This window comes from Mandrillus leucophaeus, unplaced genomic scaffold (genome assembly GCF_000951045.1).
Source record: "Mandrillus leucophaeus isolate KB7577 unplaced genomic scaffold, Mleu.le_1.0 Scaffold695, whole genome shotgun sequence".
NCBI classification, from domain to species: domain Eukaryota; kingdom Metazoa; phylum Chordata; class Mammalia; order Primates; family Cercopithecidae; genus Mandrillus; species Mandrillus leucophaeus.
Window position 1 is genome coordinate 531,552 of NW_012107530.1, and position 20,435 is coordinate 551,986.

A 20,435-nucleotide genomic window follows, 5' to 3' on the forward strand; every position below is an offset into this window, starting at 1 on the left:
TTTTTTTTGAAATGGAATCTCACTCTGTTGCCTAGGCTCGAGTGGCGTGATCTCAGCTCACTGCAACCTCCGCTTCCCGGGTTCAAGCCATTCTTCTGCCTCAGCTCCCCCAAGTAGCCAGGATTACAGGCGCCCGCCATCATGCCCAGCTAATTTTTGTATTTTTAGTAGAGACGGGGTTTCACCATGTTGGTCAAGCTGGGCTCGAACTCCTGACCTCAAGTGATCCACCCGCCTTGGCCTCCCAAAGTGCGGGGATTACAGGCATGAGCCACTGCGCCCGGCCAGAAAAGGTACACTTCTAATTAAAGTTAACACTTAACATCTCCTCACATCTCCCCTAACCCCCTATTTCTGGTATATTCTTTCTACTTCCTCACATTCTGTTCCTTAGCCCTCACTGCCCATCCCTGCCCGTGCTTAGCTTTGCTTCTCTATTTGAATGGATTAAGAGTTCACCAATTGACCTTTCACTATGCCTTCCTGTTTGTTGATTAATCTTTTTCATCCTCAAGTGGGTTTCCTGAGAAGGCCTCGTCAGCGCTAGATTCCCTAAATTCTTGCACGTGTGAGGATGTCTGCCTGAGGTACTTGCAAAGTAATTTGAGTGTAAAATTCTTCAGTCCCATTGCCTTTGTCCCAGAACTCTACAACAATTTTTTTTTTTCAAATAGAGACAGGGTGTTGGTCTTTCACCGAGCCCGGAGCACAGTGGCACAATCACAGCTCACTGCAGCCTCGAGCTCATGGGCAAGGGATCCTCCCACATCAGTCTTCCAAGTAGCCAGGACTACAGGCACGCACTCCCATACCTAGCTAATGATTTTCATTAGGGTCTCCATACGCTGCCCAAGCTGGTCTCAAAACTTCTGGCCTCAAGCGATCCTCAGGCTTCAGCCTCCCAAAGTGCTGGGATTTCAGGCATGAGCCACCTCACCTGGCCTCTACAATCCTGCTTAGTCACGTGTGACACCAACATGACTTCCCTTAAAGCAGATACTAGTTGATCCCAATAACCAGGTTTTCCTTTCAGTAGTAGAAAGCTTCCCCCAAATCTGAGTTTTAAGAAGGCATATGGCCTCTCAGCTGGAGACTTTTTCCCACAGTTATTTACAGCCAGCTGTGTCTATCTATGTGACTAAGTCTTGGCCAATGGAATATGAGCAAAAGCAATGCGTGCCTCCGCAGACTCTCCAATTACCTCTCCAGTGACCCTTCTGAAGGGCCACCTTTGTATGATCTTTACATCTTTGATTTAAGTGCTTTATCTTTTTTCTCAGCGTAGGCTGTGATTTTCCTCAAGCCTTCCTTCTCTGTTAGCAATTTAATTTTCAACAGATTCTGTTATGTTTCCTGTTAACTTTTTCTGTAATGACATTGTTTTTATCCTCAATATCTTCCTTGGCTCTGTAATTACCTTTTTTATTTCACTGTGTAGTTTCATCATCTTGTCTTTGGGATCTGATTAGTTTTCAATAATCTTGATTTTGCATGAATGAATTCCCCATACTGCCTCTTCTACCCAAGAGCCAACTCTAACCCAGGAATTATCTTGGAGGATGGTGAGAATAGGCAAAAGAGGTCCCATTCACCATTAAGCGAGACAATAATTTTGCTCATATGTTATGCCCTCCACCTTCGCAACTCCTACTCATCCTTAAAGGGACAGCTCAAGGCCCATTAGCCCATGTTCCTCCAACCAACTGTGATTGTTCCTGTTCCAGTTCCCAAAGGGTTCCCCCAAGCTAAAGGATTCGCAGGCACTACCTGGGCTCACAAATGAACCTGGAGCTTTTGAGAAACAGGATGAATCTTCTCCCTCTTCACACATGGTTAGGCACATAAAGATTTTATTTGAAGATTTATGGATTAATGATTGGCTGGATAAAAAGGAAGGTAAACCCTAGAACCAAGCTACAGAAAAGCTGTCAACATCAGACCCACTGGTCCCAATTTAACAAAAAGGTGGATAACACCATGAGGCAGGTAGAAAGAAGAGGATTCGGCAAGGGATGCTGTCCTTGAAACAGTAAGAGAGGGAACAATCATCTTAGCCAGCAAGCCAGACCTTCACAGCCTGCCTCTGCAGGCACTGAAGTGGAGGCTGAGACATGGGCTCCAGAGGTAAGCAGGCCTATGTTCAAGTCCACGCAACTGAACACACTCACAGTCTGACTTTGAGCAAGTCATGAATCTCCTTCAGCCTTTGTTTCCTCACCTATTAATTTGAGATAATAGGCCGGCATGGTGGCTCACACCTGTAATCCCAGCACTTTTGGAGGCTGAGGCGGGGGGATCATGAGGTCAGGAGTTTGAGACCAGCCTTACCAATATGGTGAAACTCCGTCTCTACTAAAAATACAAAAATTAGCCAGGCATGGTGGCGTGTACCTGTAATCCCAGCTACTCAGGAGGCTGAGACAGGAGAATGGCTTGAAGCCGGGAGGCAGAGCTTGCAGTGAGCCGAGATCGCGCCACTGTACTCCAGCCTGGGTAACAGAGCAAGACTCCATCTCAAAAAAAAAAAAAAAATTTGAGATAATAATAGTGTATACAGTGTTATGAAAATTCTATTAAATAATGCATATAATGGTTCCAGCCTCAACTCCCGCCACTTCATGCCTCATGCATTTCTCTCCAGGAATATCAACCTGCTAGTGTTTCCCTGACACATACAATGAGCCGTTTCTCACCCTCAAATCTTTGCTCCTGCAGCCTTCCCCTGCCCCAGAAATGCTCATTTCCCCGAGGCTGAGAGCTCCTACCTTCTAAGACCAGCTTGTGTGTTGCCTCTTCCAGAAATCTTTCCCAAACTCACTGTATCTTCTTCCCATCATCTGTGCACACCCAAATCATCACATTTATCACACTATATTGTAATTAATATGTGCACATCCACCTTCAACTAAGCTCTGGAAGGAACAGACTATGGGGATTATTTGGGTCTATGTTCTAAAAATGATCATCGCAGGCCTGGCACAGTGGCTCACGCCTGTGATCCCAGCACTTTGGGAGGCTGAGGCGGGTAGATCACCTGAGATCAGCAGTTTGAGACCAGCCTGGCCAACACGGCGAAACCCCATCTCTACTAAAAATACCAAAATTAGTTGGGCGTAGTGTTGGGGCCCTGTAATCCCAGCTACTCGGGAGGCTGAGGCAGGAGAATCGCTTGAACCCAGGAGGTAGAGGTTGCAATGAGCTGAGATCATACCATTGCACTCTAGCCTGGACAAAAGAGACTCTATCTTAAAAATAAATAAATTTTTTACATTTTTAAAAATAAAAAAATAGAAATGAGCATTGTGGATGGCCTGCAGCAGGCACTCAATGTTTGTTGAGTGAAAGAACAAAGCAAGCACTATGAGAAAAGAGGAAGAGGGTGATATGGGTGATTTGTCTGCCACTAATCTCCAAGGCTCTGCTAGCTACACTGAATATGTGTGTACATATCTACAATGTGTGTTCTTGATGAAGGTATTCCCAATGCTGAGCATATAACAGACATTCAACAAATATTTTATGACCAAATTAATGTTGAATTATTGAATAAATTCTACAAAAGAAGAAATTGCTTAAGAACCTTAAAGCACAACTACAAGATAAGCCGTTAACAGTGCTGATACTGAGTTCCATTTACAAGCTTAATTCAGGTAGCCAAGTAGTGGTACCTGTCAACCTACAGCCATGCTCACTAACAGTGTGCTTATTCCCAGTCTGAACTAGATAATGGGTACAGATAGATATCACCACTTTAAAGGGCAAGGAAAAAATAAAGCAAGTGCAAACCAGGCTTGACCCAAACAACTCTTATTAAAAAGAAAAAGGAGCAAAAGTATGCTGAATCTAAAAGGCATGCTAGTCACACATGACTAGCTCACGAGCTCTTTAATATGTTCTTAAGGAAATGGAAGAAAAACTCTGTAAGGAGAAATTATTCAGTGAAGCCCCCAGTGAACCAAAAGGACTAACCATATCTCAGACTCAAAGGACTAGGAATTATTAGCAGTGGAAAAACCTGTACTACACCCAATCCCAGCCTCACCATTCAGCAGCAGTGAAACTTTGGATGAGTTTCTAGCCCTTTCTGAAGCTTGGTTTTCTTATTTGCAAAATGGAGCGAATGATACCGAGACAGCAGATCTTGCTATGATGGTTGGATGAGGGAACACACATCATGCCTAATCAGGGCCAGGCACACAGCAAAAGCCCAGAAGATGGTAAATTTTGCCACGTTTCCTTCATCAGACTTGGCTAAGACTCAAGTCAAAACATTATTCTTCACTTGCAGGAAGGAAAGGGATCAGCCTTAAACATGGTGGGTGCCCTCAATTCCAGCAAAGAGGACCGTCAAGAGGTTGTAAAGGGTACAGCGTTCCTAAAATTAAAGCTGGAAGCTCAGCACTGTGCTGGGGAAGACTCCATCAACCAGGAGATGGATGCAGATTTACAAAGACTGCAATGAAAAAAATGTACAATCATCCTCCTGGGGCAGGTAGTTCTTTTCCAGTTGCCAGATTTCCTGGTCATCTCCTGACAGACCAGATTTCCTGGTCATTTCCTTGCCAGATTTCCTGGTCAAGTGTATGTCATATATCTATTCTGGTGGAAATAATTTATGAATACAAGGCCAAAGGGAGCTGAAGCCAAGGACAGAACAGGGAGAGGGTTGCCAAGATCCAAGGGAAACAAGGCTTAAGCCTCCTTTGATGGCTTCCATTTTATTCCACCTTTTCAGAGCAGGTGAAAATTGCTTCATTACATTGTCTATAACTTGCCCCATCCCTTTAGTTCTAGTTTGCACCTTTCTGCTTCTTGCCCCATAGTCACAGACTCTCAAAGCTGGAGGGGGCCTACGCGGGCACTGACGTCAACCCCTCTGCAACGCAGAAGTCCTCTGATGGCAAATAAGTTTACTTGCAACTTTTGCTTGGATCACTTTATAACACGGCAGCGGCGCCCTTGTGACATAGCTTGTTCCATTGTTGGGTAGCTCCGTTAAGTCAGTTCTTATTTGTCTTCCTGCAACTCTTTCCCCTCCTCACCCACCCCCATCTTGCTTCTCCCCTCTGCAGCAGCCACTGAGTGTGCCTCTAATGAAGTGTGATTTCTTCCACATGAAAAGGATGCCTCTTATTTTTATCTCCTGCAGACTAGAAAGTCCTAGTTTCCACATTTATCCCACCTCCAATATGCTGTCCTAAGCCACTGTCTTCCAAGTAGCCAATTTCTGGGTTTGCATCATTTTATCACTCTCCGGAGGGGACCCAGGGAAGCATAACACTCCAGGTAGGTTTGAACAACCAGACAAAGTACAATATAACTATCACAATTCCTCCTCCAGAGCCTGAGATCAAACACTCCTTTTCTTCACTTCTCTCTCCTCCCTATCACTGAAGTGCCAGTTCTCCCACGAGGTCCTGATCCTGACCCTGAGAACAGAAACAAACTTGGAAGGCCCAAGGATGGTGAGAGGGGGAGGGGAAGGTGATGACGCAGCTCAGTTTTTGCACTTGCAGCTGAGGACACCAAACCAGGCAGGCTACCTCCAAAAATAACCTTCCATGCAAGCAGCCTCTTGGTAGCTTCCTGAGAGCCCTTCCAATCAGCTTTCCAGAGTGCAGACCCCCGTGTTTCTGCGCCCACTCTCTCACCACCCCTTCCAGAACTTGATGGACCAGGTTCATTTGACCCACTGACATTTACAACTATCTTTCCGTAATGTTTGAGGTCTAAAAACACTTAGAAATATATTTTTATGGGAATACATAAATGTTCATCAACAGAAGATTGGTAAGGAAAACACATACAAAATATAGAATGCAACGCAGCTGTGAAAAAAAAAGTAAACACTGTTATGGGAAGACCTCCAATACACACAGTAAAATGAAAAAGGCAAGTTTGCAAATGGGTTCGTGTAATGTCAGGAAAGGCAAGTTTGTAAATGGGTTCGTGTAATGTCAGGAATGTCCAATCTTTTGGCTTCCCTGGGCCACACTGGAAGAACCATCTTGGGCCACACATAAAATACACTAACACTAATGATAGCTGATGAGATTAAAGAAAAAAGAAAAATGCAAAAAAAACCTCATAATTTTTAAAGACAGTTTACGAATTTGTGTTGGGCCGCACTCAAGGCCATCCTGGGCTACATGCAGCCCCCACGCCATGGGTTGAACAAGTTTGATTGTAATCCATCTACTGAGTTTTAAAAACGTATTTGCCTATAACCACAAATACCTATATAAATGTGTACAAAGGAGCTGGAAGGGCAGACATCAAACTGCAAACCGTAGTCACTGCAAAGAGAAGTGGAATGAGGGAGGAATGGCATAAGCTGAGGGGTTAACTTTTTACCCCGTTTCAATCTTCTAAAAAAAAATCATTTCATTTATTATTTATGTGAAGAAGCCTCCCAGTCTTACATGTATGTTTCATTTGATAATCTCAGAGCTGGAAGGCGCTGCACAGGGCTGAGCGTTGATTCTCCGAGGTGGCATACCCAGGGTGGCATGCATTTGTCCAAGGTCACATAGCTAGCCAGCAACAGCCAGAGACCACAAGTCACAGTCCAGGTGTTGAAATAATGGGTGCCCCAGAGGATTAAGGAGAGGACTTTGACTTGATTACTAAATCAGATCGACTTTCCGATTTTATTTGAGTCAAAAATTCCTACTTGGGTGTAACAGGAAGTTAGAGGAGACGAAGAATCATCAAAGTCAGAGGTGGAGAGGGGACCCTGCCTTCCCATAGAAGGGGTGTGAGAGGGCCTGCTACCAAGGACCGGGACCTTCTCTGGATCCCCTGCCCTCATCCATAAAGCAGAGGGAAGGCACTAACAGAGGGGATGGGAGATTTGCAAGCATGGGGCGTTGTGTGAGTCAGATGCTCATCTGAGCCACCACCACATCTTCGGCATGAGAGACCGGCAGCAACGCTCCCTGAATGCATTCTAGTGAGGCCGCAGGTGGCAGTCAGGGACCTCAGCTGCATCTGGAGACTGCCTCTCGGGAAGGGAAGGCTGGGCTCGAGTCTGATTTAGGTCCAACTCCTATTGAGCCACTTCAGCTGTCACATGGATTATCTCATATAATACTCACAAAATGTTTACAAATATGCCCCAAGAAATTCAAAAGTCACTTTCTAAAAGCATACATCCATTAAGGGGTGGGGCCCTTATTTGAAATCAGGTTTCCTGACTCCGAATTCAGTGCTCCTTCCACCCTGTCTGTTCGGGACACAGGAAGGCCTCCTTACTTGGGCAACAAAACTTAAGAAGTGCCCAGGTTGGAGGCTGGGCATGGTGGCTCATGCCTGTAATCCCAGCACTTTGGGAGGCCACGGCAGGAGGATCACTTGAGCCCGGGAGTTCAAGCCTGGGCAACACAGTGAGACACCCATCTCTACAAAAAATAAAAATAAAATTAACTGGGTGTGGTGGTGCATGCCTGTAGTCCCAGCTACTCGGGAGGCTGAGGCAGGAGGATTGCTTGTGCCTGGGAGGTCAGAGACTGCAGCGAGTCATGATCGTCCCACCGCACTCCAGCCCGGGTGACAGTACGAGACCCTGTCTCAAAACAAACAAACAAAAAAAACAGTTTCTAGGTTGACTTTCTGTCTCTCTCCTAACTCCCAATCCCCACTACACACACACACACACACACTCCCATGACTGCGGCAGCAGAGACAGGTTCCTAGCCAGCACAACTCAGTGCCTCAAACACGCATCATGTGACATGTGACTGAAACAGCTATGGCTGGGCTGATAAGATGTCTGGGATGCACTTGCATGTAATCTGGGGCTGATGATGGGGTTACAGATCAGCCTCAAGTTTCAGTCAGAGTTGAAGCCAAGTGATATATAGGGTTCCTTACACTCTTCTCTGTACTTTTGTATGTTTGAAATTTTCCATAATAAAAAAGACTTTTTTTTTTTTTTTGACCTATCATGTGAGTGATCATTTGTCTCTCAACTTGTCACTTGGTGGGGGTTTCCATTTTAATTAACTTTCTGCTTCCCTCAGCACAGAAAGCCAAACAATAGCCTGCTGTCATGGTAAGAAAAAATACCAGGAGCAAAAGTGTGCGGCTTGTGAAAACCTCAGTTATAACAATAACAGCTATTACTTAACTGAGTGCTTCCTGTATACCTGGCACTGCACTGGGCCTTTTACCTATGATTTTATCTAATGCTCATAATTGCCTATGAGATAAGGTCTGCTATCCCCATTTTACAGAGAAGGAAATGGAAGCTTAGTAAGCCAAAGTAGCTTGCCCAGGTCTACATAGGTGGTACATAGTAGGCAAGAATGCAAATCCCAAATTCATTGTGCTGTTAGTTTTTCCCATTCCCACAATATATATTTAGCTACTTGAAGACTTTATAGGTAATTGAACTAAATCCATGAAGTTTTAAAACTGGTCATACCCTTTAAAGTATAACCCAGTAATCTCAACTTTAGGACTATCCTATGGGAATCATCTGGAAAATGAACAGAGATTTCTTCGTAAATATTTTATTTTATTTCATTTTGAGACAGAGTCGTGCTCTGTCACCCAGTCTGGAGTGCAGTGGTGAGATCTCAGCTCACTGCAACCTCTGCCTACCGGGTTCTAGCAATTCTCCTGCCTCAGCCTCCCGAGTAGCTGGGATTATAGGCACCCGCCACCATGCCTGGCTGTTTTTTGTATTTTTAGTGGAGACAGGATTTCATCATGTTGGCCAGACTGGTCTCGAACTCCTAACCTCAGGTGATCTGCCTGTCTCAGCCTCCCAAAGTGCTGGGATTACGGAAGTGAGCCACCACACCTGGCTCTTCACAGATATTTTAATCACGGTGTCAATTACAGTAAGAGAAAGTTCGATGTGGTTGGCTGTCTAATGTGGCCTCACGCAGGAAGCCTTTCCCACTGCTCCAGTCATTGGTGACTCCCTCCTCACTGTCGCCGGCATCCTGCACTAATCTCTTGTTACCCCTGCCTCCTCCTTTGAACTACGAGCTTCTAAAAAACTAAGCTCTTCTTATTTATCTTTGGTTTAGAGTGGGCACTCAGATATGCGGTGAATAAATTAATACGTGACACTGCAGTTGCTCATTTGACACGTACAGACATGAAGACTGGAGTATTAAAGTTAAGTTTTTGAAGGTCACAAGGGCAGACTAGAACTCAAGGCCACGTGCAGGCCTCTTCTCTCCCCACTATAATACCAGTACCTGTAGACCTCCAAAGAACCCATGGGTGACGGCTGAAAACTTGAGACAACGGTGGGAAAGGCAGAGGCAGTTGGAGGCTCCTGAAATTTTACAGGCCCTCACTGAAATGATGAGATCCCAGGGGTCCACACGACCTTGGAGAAGCTGAACAGTTGATATGGGTGATGAATGAAAGGGTACAGCTTTAATGCAATGTTAACCATGAAATGTATATATGGGAAAGTTAAGCAAGGAGGCAAGAGACATAACTGCACATACAGTATGTTCACAACCATTTATAAAAAATAAATCCATTTAAAAAAAAAAGAAGGAAAATTGCCAACTGTTAAGAGGGGTTGGCTTTGGATAGCGGAATTTTTTTCTGTTTCTCTATGCTTTTTTGTACAGAACTTTCCAAATTATCCTCAACGGGCAAGCTTTTTTTTTTTTTTTTGAGACAGAGTCTTGTTCTGTCACCCAGGCTGGAGTGCAGTGGTGCAATCTTGGCTCACTGCAACCTCCGCCTCCCGGGTTCAAACGATTCTCCTGCCTCAGCCTCCAAAGTAGCTGAGATTACAGGCACCCGCCCACCATGCCCGGCTGATTTTTGTGTTTTTAGTAGAGATGGGGTTTCACTACGTTGGCCAGGCTTGTCTTGAACTCCTGACCTCAGGTGATCCAGCTGCCTCGGCCTCCCAAAGTGCTGAAATCACAGGCATGAGCCACTGTGCCTGGACCCTAGCTTTATTTTTATAATCAGAATAAATAAAAATTAAATCACTACATTGATTCTGAAGGCTAACCTGACCTTTCCAGTATAATAATGATTGAGAAAATCATCTCAGTATTTTAATATGGTGACACTGCACTGCTCAATGTTACTGTTACATATAAGTCTATCAAAAATACATCTATAGGAGTCAGAATGCCATCGTATAGCTTTCTGCAGACAAGCAAGAAAAAATTCATTGGCCTCTAATTCAGTTCTTACAGAATAAATGACTGATACTACATCGGAGCAACTAACTCCCTGTCCAAATTCTCAGGAATCTAATGGTCCAGAACAATTACTGCGAATTTCATTAATGAATTATTCCTGTATTTTTTTAATGCAACCATGTCCTCATATTTCCAGAGGGCCAGATTTTCTCTGAAGCCTTCCCTCTTCTACTCTGTCATTTACCACCTGCTCTTGCCTTTATTCATGAAGAGAAGGGGACCCCAGAGGTCAATACTGAGATAAATTAGATCAATTTTCTCTGGGCTCCTGAGGGCAATTTCTAAGGGAGAGCCAAAAGTGTTTTAAGCGAGGGTGGTGGAGCTAGGCTGGGCTTTCCTCGGGCAAAGAATGGGTCTCCATGCTCTTTGTAATCTCAGGTTAAGCACAAGACCCCCTCCACCCCCAGCACCTGTTTGTCAGTAAACACAGAACACATAAATAGAATGACTCGAGATTTTACTCACTTACATGTGAAGGTTCTGATTTTAATTTTTTTTTTTTTTTTTTTTTTTACTAGTTCTAGTCACCTTAGAGTCACACAAACTTCACAACTACTCAAAGCCTCCCTTGACAGCTTGGCAGGCCTTGCTTTACACCTCTTTGTGAAAGATGAGGTTTTTCTAATCTGAGCCCACGAGCTTACCCTATGGGTTCATTCTCCCACTAACATTCTGTACCACTTTAAAAGCTGGTCTCACACCAGTCAGAAGGGATATTATCAGAAAGTCAAAAAGTAACAGATGCTGGCAAGGTTGCAGAGAAAAGGTAATGCTGATACACTGTTGGTGGGAGTGTAAATTAGTTCAACCATTGTAGAAAGCAGTGTGGGGATTCCTCAGAAAACTAACAATAGAACTGCCATTGACCCAGCAATCCCATTACTGAGTAAATACCCAAATGAATATAAATTGTTCTACCATAAAGACACATGCACACATATGTTCACTGCAGCACTATTCACAATAGCAAAGACCTAAATGCCCATCAACAGTAGACTAGATAAAGAAAATGTGGTGCACACGTACCATGGAATACTATGCAGCCATAAAAAAGAATGAGATCATATCCTCTGCAGGAACACGGATGGAGTTGGAGGTCATTATCTTTAGCCAACTAACACAGGAGCAGAAAACCAAATACCACATGTTCTCACTTATAAGTAGGAGCGAAATAATGAGAACACACCGACACAAAGAGGGGAACAACAGACACCAGGGCCTTCTTGAAGGGTGGAGGGTGGAAGGAGGAAAGGGAACAGGGAAAATAATTACTGGGTACAAGTTTTAGTACCTGAGTGACTAAATACTCTGTACACCAAAACCCCATGACACAAGTTTACCTGTATAACAAACCTGCATATGTACCCCTGAACCCAAAATAAAAGTTTAAAAAAAAAATTTTTTTTTGAAAGCTGGTAAGCACTCAAGCCTGCCAAGAGGTCTGACTGGTCACAAGAATGTGTCATGTGACTTAATGCCCTCAACAACCCCAGGAGATTCATACACCTTACTCCCGTCACTTTACACAACGCAGAAGCAGCCTGCTGGTTTTCTGCTGTTGTTTTGTTTTGTTTCGTTTTCTGTTTTTGAGACAGGGTCTCGCTCTGTCGCCCAGGCTGGAGTGCAGTGGCGAGATCTCAGTTCACTGCAACCTCCACCTCCCAAGCTCCAGCGATTCTCCTGTCTCAGCCTCCCAAGTAGCTGGGACCACAGGAGCGCGCCACCATGCCTGGTTGATTTTGTTCTTTTATTTTTTGTAGAGATGGCGGTGGGGGAGGTGGTCTCACTGTTGCTCAAACTCCTGAGCTCAAGGAATTCGAACTCTTCCCTCCTCGGCCTCCTGAAGTGCTGGGATTACTGGAGTAAGCCACCGTGCCCGGCCCAGCCTGCTGGTCTTAAAGTAATACTGGAGACAGGAAGATGACCCCAAACCCCTCCTATGGCTCTAAAGCCTGAGCATCTTCCGCTCCGCTGGAACAGCCTGTGCAGAGACTGGGCAAGGAGGGCTCTCACTGTACAAAGAAGGAAACTGGAGCCCAGGAGGTTAAGTAACATGAACAGCTAAGTGGCGCCTCTCTCTTCTGTCTTCTCACTGACTCTTGCCTTAGGATTTCACACAAAGCAGCCGCTAAATGGGGAAGCACAAGACAGAGAAACATGGAGAAACCCAGCACAAGAGTAAAGTGAACCATTTAGCAAACACTAAAGAAAGCTGATCCCCAGAGATAACTGCAATATTCAGCATACCTACCACTGGGATCCCTGGCTTTGCGTAATAACCAAACCTATTTAAATCCATAAGGAGTTGGTTCTCTGACTTAAAGGGTGTTGTTATAACAACCATAACTTTGGCTTTTCTGTGGAGTACCAACAACAACTGATTGGATGCAACAATTTCCCTTTTATGCAAAAAGGGGCAATAAAAGTAGACCGTGAATTGTTGTGTATCACTGGGCAAGTAATTTCTCTTCTCTAGGCCTCAGTTTTCCCATCGGGAAAGTAAAAGGGTCCAGTCAGATGATTTCTGAAGTTCCTTACAGGGTCAGCGTCCTGGTGAGAAAACTTTACCGAACGGCCAAGTGGAATTGATGTAGGATTTTTCTTCTTGGTCCTCCGGCCAGCAACGCCCCACCTGTGCTTCGCTGAGCCATGCCAGTGTGTCCCAGCTCACTGTATGATAGCTTGTACCCGCATTCAGTGGTTCTAAGCTCTTGCACCACACCAAAGAATAATGAGGGTACACCGCACATTGAAGGGAGAGGAAAGCAGAGAAGAATTTTACTGAGTGATGAAAACAGCTTTCAGCAGAGAGGAGACGCGGGGTTGGTCCTCTACCTGAAGACGGAAAAGCTCCCCAGTGTGGCTGGGTCAAGGGACTTTTATGGACTCAGAATGGGGAATGCATGCTGACCGGGTTTGTGAGTATGCAAAAAAGATTAAAGCAAAGACATCACTCAAAGGTGGGCACGGCAGTGTAGAAAGTCAGTTAGGAAAGGGTAGGTATATGTAAAATAGGTGAAAAGTAGGGCTCAATTAGGGGAAAGCATGTCAAACAGAAGTTCACACTCTGGTCTGAGGATTTCACTTGGAGCTTGGCTTTCAGGCTTTAAACTGTCTTTGGCCTGGAGGTGGGGGTTTCACCGGGTACCCCCCGCCCCTATCTGCCTAGGCATTTGGCTGCCTCCTGATGCTACCAGAATCATCATGACACCCTGGAAACTCTAAGGAAAAGAAACAAGTGCAACTAGGAGATAACAGGGACAGTGCAAAACAACATGTTAACTTTGGGGAAATCCGGCTTCTCCGTGTTGTTTTGGTTTTCCTACTTCTCTGCCAAATACAAAAATAAGCAGCTACTTCCATGGGACTCTCATTAAAAAAAAAAAAAAAAGTAACTTTAATAAAATCAATGGAAACAATGCTGTCACAAGTGACTCAGGAGTAGCTTTCTAAGAGACACTTTCTCCCCGTGCGGCTGATGTCAACAGCCCATGCTTTTGCCCAAACAAAGGCCTCCTGGCACAAGGATGAGAGGCAAAACATCGGAGTCTCCGTAGCTGGCCTTATTCCAATGTGAGGGGAAGGGGCAGCCAGGAGAGAAAAATAACTAAGCTTTTGAAAGGCTAGAAGGAGAGTAAGGAACGACTAAATCTATTTTTTCTCAACAGAATAAAGAACTCTTGAAAGGGATAATGGAAGGGTGCAGCTTTCGATTTGAATTACTCTTTGTTTAACCCTATTCTGCCTAAGGCCACTGCCTTTTAAGCCAACCACAGAATCCCGGTTTTGCCTTTAGTTGCCGGCAGGGCGATGCAGTGGGAGTTGGGAGACCCACACTCAGTGTTCTCTCTGTGGCCCGTTTCACCCGGTTTAAACTTGGACAAGTGGCTGAACTCCCCGGCCTCAGCTTCCTGCCTGTAAAATAAGAAGGCTCCCTAGATGCTCTCTAGACCCTTTCAGTAACAGTGCAATAGGATTGGAGGCTCTCCAGGTCCCCCCCCCCCACTCCGGGAACAGGTTAATCTTCAGCCACACTAGCCAAGGTGAGGCAGCAGGCACACACTGGGGTGGCGGCGCCTCCATTCCTGCTCACACTGCACGCCCACAACCTGCACCAACACCATCGCCTCAGAGACCAATTCACCCCGAAACCATCTCCCTGCTGCAGATCGTGTCTGATTAACATTTGCAAAGCTGAGCTGAGCATATGTAAGTAAAGAAAAAGCAAAACAAACAAGAGTCCTCTCTTTCCGGGTCTCGGAATTTCTTTCAAATAAACTCAGAACTGAAAATTGCATGTCCCCAGCTAGAACATGAGGTCTCGGCTGGCCTTGCTTGCGAAAATGCATAACAAGCCAAAAGGGGCTAGTGACATCTGGGGTGTCTGGGCACACGGACACGGGCCTCAGAGGTAAAGCACAAGACCGCACTGGGCGACGCGAACATTCACCATTCTTCCCGAAGGCTGAGGAGGCGCCCAAAATATCCCCCACAGACGCAGTCGCCAGAGTGCCGGAACAATAGTGCGCCCAGCACTATGTTTTTTTTTTTTTGAGGGGCACCCTTAGACCCTTAACCCAACCCACATCTCTAAGAGCCCTCCAGGAGGTGAAGGTGAGGGGTGGCCCACTTCACCCAAACGAATGCGCCACGGCCGGGGACCGACTCTCAGCCTGGAGTAACGTTTTTGTAGCTGCTTTCTTGTTTTGATTTCCCTTTTAAGTCTGGCAGTTTAGTCTGATGCCCAAGCGGTACCTTTTAAATGTCTCTCTCGCCCTCCTCCAGCAAGTGGCGCCTCTAGAGCCACTCCCTCCCCCTAGGCTGAGACAATGGCCCGGCACCGCAGGGCAGCCCCAAAGGGTTTGCGGTGCGTCCAGATCTCTGGGCAGGGCGCACGTGGGTTTGTTATGGTGCCTGTGCCCCCTCCGCTGCCGCGGGCCCCAATTTGTCGATCCGTAAACCCAGAAGGCAGGATTTGAAGGAACCCGGACTCTGCGAGGCGCACCGCCCCTCCCCACCGCCCCCCCACCCCCCACACTGACGGGGCGGTGGAGAAATCGGTGTTCCCCGGGGCTGCGCGCACGTGGGTTTGTTGTGGATCCGCAGGCTCGCGGAGCCACAGAGAAACCTGGGTGGCCCTTTGGCCCGGACAAATATACACACACCCCCAGCCAAAAGGCGGCCAGCCCCGGAGCCAAGGCAACTGAGGCGGCGCTGGAGAGAGATTCCCTGCGCCCTAGGCGCGCCACGGGCCCCGCGGCTCCGCTATCCTCCCGCGCCCCTTTGCATCACACTCCTCCCGGGAGAGCCCGGGCCGCGCCGCCGCCCACCGCACCCCCTACTCACTCGCTGCACTCTCGGCCGCGGAGGCTGCGGTTGCTCAGCCCGCTCAGTGGCGGCCGCCCGCTCCGCGCCCACGCCGGTCGGTACCGGCTCCCTTTGTTAGCGCCGGGCAGTGCCCCAGGCGTCTTCCCCAGCCCGGCCCTGCCCAGGACTCCCCTCCCCCAGGTGACTCCAGAAACCGCGCTCGGCAAGGGCAGGAGCGCCCGGGAGCTGGGAACCCCACGAGGGAGTCTCGGAGGAGGGGTCCGCTGGGGAGGAACGGGGGACAGAAGACGCAGACTGGAAGGGACGGGAGAAGGAAGGAAGAGCGCGGCGGAGGGGCGGGAAGGAAGCGAGTCGCCTCCGTATGCAAATAGAGTTGCGAAGACTGGGTCGGTCTCCGCCCCCACTCCACCTCTCGCCACTGGCCACACCGCGCACCGAACCGGCCTGGAGGTCGCTAGCGAGCGGGCTTGGGGTTAAAGATTCCTGATGAAGGCACCGGGTGATGCCACAATCCTGCCTGCCCTCAAGGAGGGTGGATCGAGGACCAAGTGGGAGGGGCTACGCGGCTGCGCAAAGACCCCTAAATGCCTCTTGCCCGCTTGGCCGCGAGGGGTGAATTTAGCAGTGTCGGGCTTTTGGTCCTAATATGCGGGCACTATACACCCGGTCTCTGCTACCGGCTGACTGCGAGACCCTGAGGAAGTCACTTAACCTCTCTGAAGACTCGTATTCCTCTTATCTAGAATAGGAAAGAACAAAATCTTTCACTGCGTTTGGCATTAACCTCCCAACACTGGGGCATGGCTCGTACTAGGCGCTCTCAAATGGCAAATACAGAGGGCGAGGAGCGCCCTCGAACCCCTGCACCCAGAGGCTTCCACCCCAAGCTGCAAGCTGAAAGACCGAAGCCTCAGCCTGGATGGTGAAGGGAGCGTGGTTCTTTCTTTTCACCCGGACGACGGTGGGGCTGCTGGGGAAGGAAAGAGGATTAACCAAGCTGCGTACTGACCATCCCCGATAGCCCCACGGCGATTTCCCTAAGACAGAAAAACTGCCCAACAGAAGGGCGGGAGGGGCCTTTAAGGCCTCGACTGCAGCCTTCCATAGCCGAAAGAGAGGATGTGACTACCAGAGGCAATAGTCATATCCCAGTTGTCTACTGAGTGCACTCTAGGCACCAGGCTGTGTGCTGGGTGGGAAGGGGGAAAGGAAGGAGGTACTGAAATGTTTGGGGGTCCCCTGGGAACACAAAGTCCAGTGCACACTTAAAGTGCCTGAAGCCCAGGCCCAAAGTTCTGTCTCCAAATGAGGTGCCTACTCCCCATCACCAACCTTGGAAAGGGAAGTTACATCCGCACCCCGTCCCCAGCACCCTTCTTCCAAACACTGCTTCCTCCCTGTCCTGATCCTGGCTCCCTTCTGCTGATGCTGTCATTCCCTTCCCTACTGCCCCTGAGACATTTTTGCTCAGTAGAAAGAGCTCCAGTTGAAGGGAGTGCCAGCCAGAGTGAATTCAAATCTTTATAACCAACTAACTGTGCCTTCTTGGGTGAGTTCCACATCCTGTGAGCCTCCCTTTCCTCTTCTGCAAAATGGAGATATTAAGGAAAGCATTGTTTTCAGGATTATGTGAAATGACCTGTGTGAAACACTTAGCTCAGTGTTCGGCATATAGAAGGTGCTCCTAACAGTAAAATGTATGTATGAGTGAATGAACAGAAGCAGACAAGTTCAGAAGACTATTTCTGGAAAGATGCTACATTGAAGATTTTAGGCCCTATTCTGAAAAGGGAAAGAAAAAAAAGGAGGCTATTAAAAGATTCTGTGCAGTAGCATGACATGCATCTTTGTATTTTACAAGGATTCCTCTGGCACCACACTGGAAAATAGATGGCAGAAGCAGAGAATGCAAGAGACTAGATTGGAAGTTGACATCAGTGGAGATATAATAAGAGCCTGAACTGTGTCAGTGACTGTGTCAAGACAGAAGAAAAGGACATCTAAATAATAGCTACCATTTGGAGATCTGATATGGTTTGACTCTGTGTCGCCACCCAAAAATCTCATCTTGAATTGTAATCCACATGTGTCAGGGGAGGGACCTCATGGGAGGTGATTGGATCATGGGGGCGGTTACTCCATGATGTTCTTGCGATAGGGAGTTCTCACGTGATCTGGTTGTTTGATAAGTGTCTGGCATCTCCCCTGTATCCTCTCTCTCACCTGCCACCATGTACGATGTGCCCTGCTTCCCCCCAGCTTCCACCATGATTATAAATTTCCTGAGGCCTCCTCAGCCATGCGGAACTGTGAGTCAATTAAACTTCTTTTGTTTATAAATTACCCAGTCTCAGGTAATTTGTAATTTTCTCAGTAGTGTGAAAATGGAGTAATACAGTATTCAAAGCACCTTGCTTATTACACTGTCTCTCCTTTTCATCAGATAAGTAATGGTCTTTGTCCTATTTTATGGATTAGGAAACTAAAGTCATCTAGGAAGTGAAGAGAGAATTTGACACATTCTTCCACATTCTTTGAAAGCCTTAATCATCTCCTTCGTCATCTCCCATGTGTCAACACTACTTAAGAACTAAGAACAGCCAGGCGTAGTGGCTCACGTCTGTAATTCCAGCATTTTGGGAGGCCAAGGCGGGCAGATCATGAGGTCAGGAGATCGAGACCATCCTGGCTAGCACAGTGAACCCCTGTCTCTGCTAAAAACACACAAAAAATTAGCCAGGCATGGTGGCAGGCACCTATAGTCCCAGCTGCTCGGGAGGCTGAGGCAGGAGAATGGCGTGAACCCAGGAGACAGAGCTTGCAGTGAGCTGAGATCGCACCGCTGCACTCCAGCCTGGGCAACAGAGCGAGACTCCATCTCAAAAAAACAGAAAAAACTAAGAACAAAAGCAGGAGAGGCTCTTTCAAAGATTGTCCAGTCCCCATTCCACAGTTCTCTTTTCCAGAGAACTGGAAAATCAAATTAAGGAGAAAACAAGGGAAAAGGTTATCTCAACACTGAGATAAGCACAGATGATATGACAGGTGCGAAAATTTCCTGGACCTCTGAGACAGATGAGTGGGCAAGCAGGGGTGCTCCTGGTAAAATTCCAGGATGGGAACCATTGTGGAGCAGCCTCCACTGAGGTTCTCTCTCATCAGTGGGGACCCTCTGACCTATAAATGAGAGGCAGAGGCTGGGGCATTACTTTGGAGATGATCCGGTCCTCCCCAGTCTATACATGTGAGGCTTCTCCTCCCATCGTCTCTGGGGTCCCTGCCTTGACTGGTTGGTTTCGGTTTTTTTGAGGAGTACAGATACCCACTTTCCCTCTGGACAGTATCTCAGTTCTGGGCCCTCCACCCACACCTTCCTGCTATGGTCTGAATGTTGTATCCCCCAAAATTCGTACAATGAATTCCTAACCCCCAAGATGATGGTAGTAGGAGGTGGGGTGTTTGGGGGAGGTAATTAGGTTATGAGGCAGAGCCCTCACGAGTGGAACTAGCACCCTTATAAAAGAGACCCAGGCCAGGGATGGTGGCTCACACCTGTAATCTCAGCATTTTGGGGAATTGAAAAGGGCGGATCACCTGAGGTCAGGAGTTCAAGACTAGCCTGGTCAACATGGCAAAACTTCATCTCTACTAAAAATACAAAAACTTAGCTGGGCGTGATGGCACTTGCCTATAGTCCCAGGTACTCAGGACTCTGAGGCAGGAGAATTTCTTGAACCTGGAAGGCAGAGGTTGCAGTGAGCCAAGATCATGCCACTGCACTCCAGCCTAGGCAAGCAGAGCAAGACTCTGTCTCAAAAATAAATAAATAAATATATATATGTTAAAAAAAAAAATAAAAGAGACTCCAGAGAGCTAGCTAGCCCCTTCCAATATGTGAGCATGCAGCTAGAAGGTACCACTTATGACCAGGAGACTGAGCCTTCTCTAAACACCAAGTCTGTCATCATTTTAATGTCAGACTTACCAGCCTCCAGAACCATAAGCAATAAACTCCTGTTGTTTACAAGCCATTCGATTTATGGTGTTTTTGTTATAGCAGCCCAAACAGACTAACACATCCCCCATTCCTCCCCCAACCCTTGACCTCAACCTTAGCCAATATATAATATTTTTAGGTAATACATTGTGCAGTCATCATTTCAGACAGCTTAAGGATTAATACACATAATGCCTTACACATAATTTTCATTTACAACAATCCACCTGCAAATAATACGTTCATAACACTTTTGAATTGGAGGTGATGTTTCATGGGGGGGAAAAAAAAAGACAGTAAGCAATTGAAAATGTCCTCCCAAATCTTTCTTCCCCACCCACTACAGACGCTCATCAAGTTCCTCAAATAAACCTCACAGCTCTCCTCTTCATGTCAGGTCTCCTCTTCAGTACATGTTGTCTCATATGAGGATAGGTTCAGGGGCCTAAAAGAACTGAGGTTTGCCTGTGCCCACCATGTTGGCTTTCAATGCTTCTAGCCTTATGGATAATGACTATATATATACACACAGCTAGTCTAGTAAGTCTGTAGAACTCAAGTTTAAAAGTAGAAAGAAAATAGCAGCATGCTCAGCCCCCTTGCCGTGTGATGCCCTGTGCCACTATGGAACTCTGCAGACTCCCCACCTGCATGAAAGCTCTCACCAGATACAGTCCATTGACCTTGGACTTCTCAGCCTCCATAACTGTAAGAAATGAATTCCTTTGCTTTACTAAAAGAGAGAGAGAGAGAGAATAACAGCATCTCTAATTTAAGCGCACAGGGATGGCTCCTGCTGATTGCTGTGCGGCAGACCTGCACAGATGGGCTGATAAAGCAGAGTGGGGGCAGAAAAGAAGAGTGTTAGAATGCAGGGGCTGGAAACTAGGAATAGGTCTCATGAAAGGATCACAGCCACA

General features: G+C 46.9%; 1 protein-coding gene across 1 annotated transcript in view; it reads right to left on the reverse strand.

The window, feature by feature from the left end:
• ST6GAL1 (ST6 beta-galactosamide alpha-2,6-sialyltranferase 1) overlaps positions 1–16,018 on the reverse strand; it is a 142,711-nt gene extending 126,693 nt beyond the window's left edge. The window contains exon 1 of the mRNA XM_011964355.1: positions 15,537–16,018. The gene's annotated coding sequence lies outside the window, so the exon portion shown is untranslated. The remainder of the gene's footprint in view (positions 1–15,536) is intronic.
• Between the last annotated feature and the right edge of the window lie 4,417 nt (positions 16,019–20,435).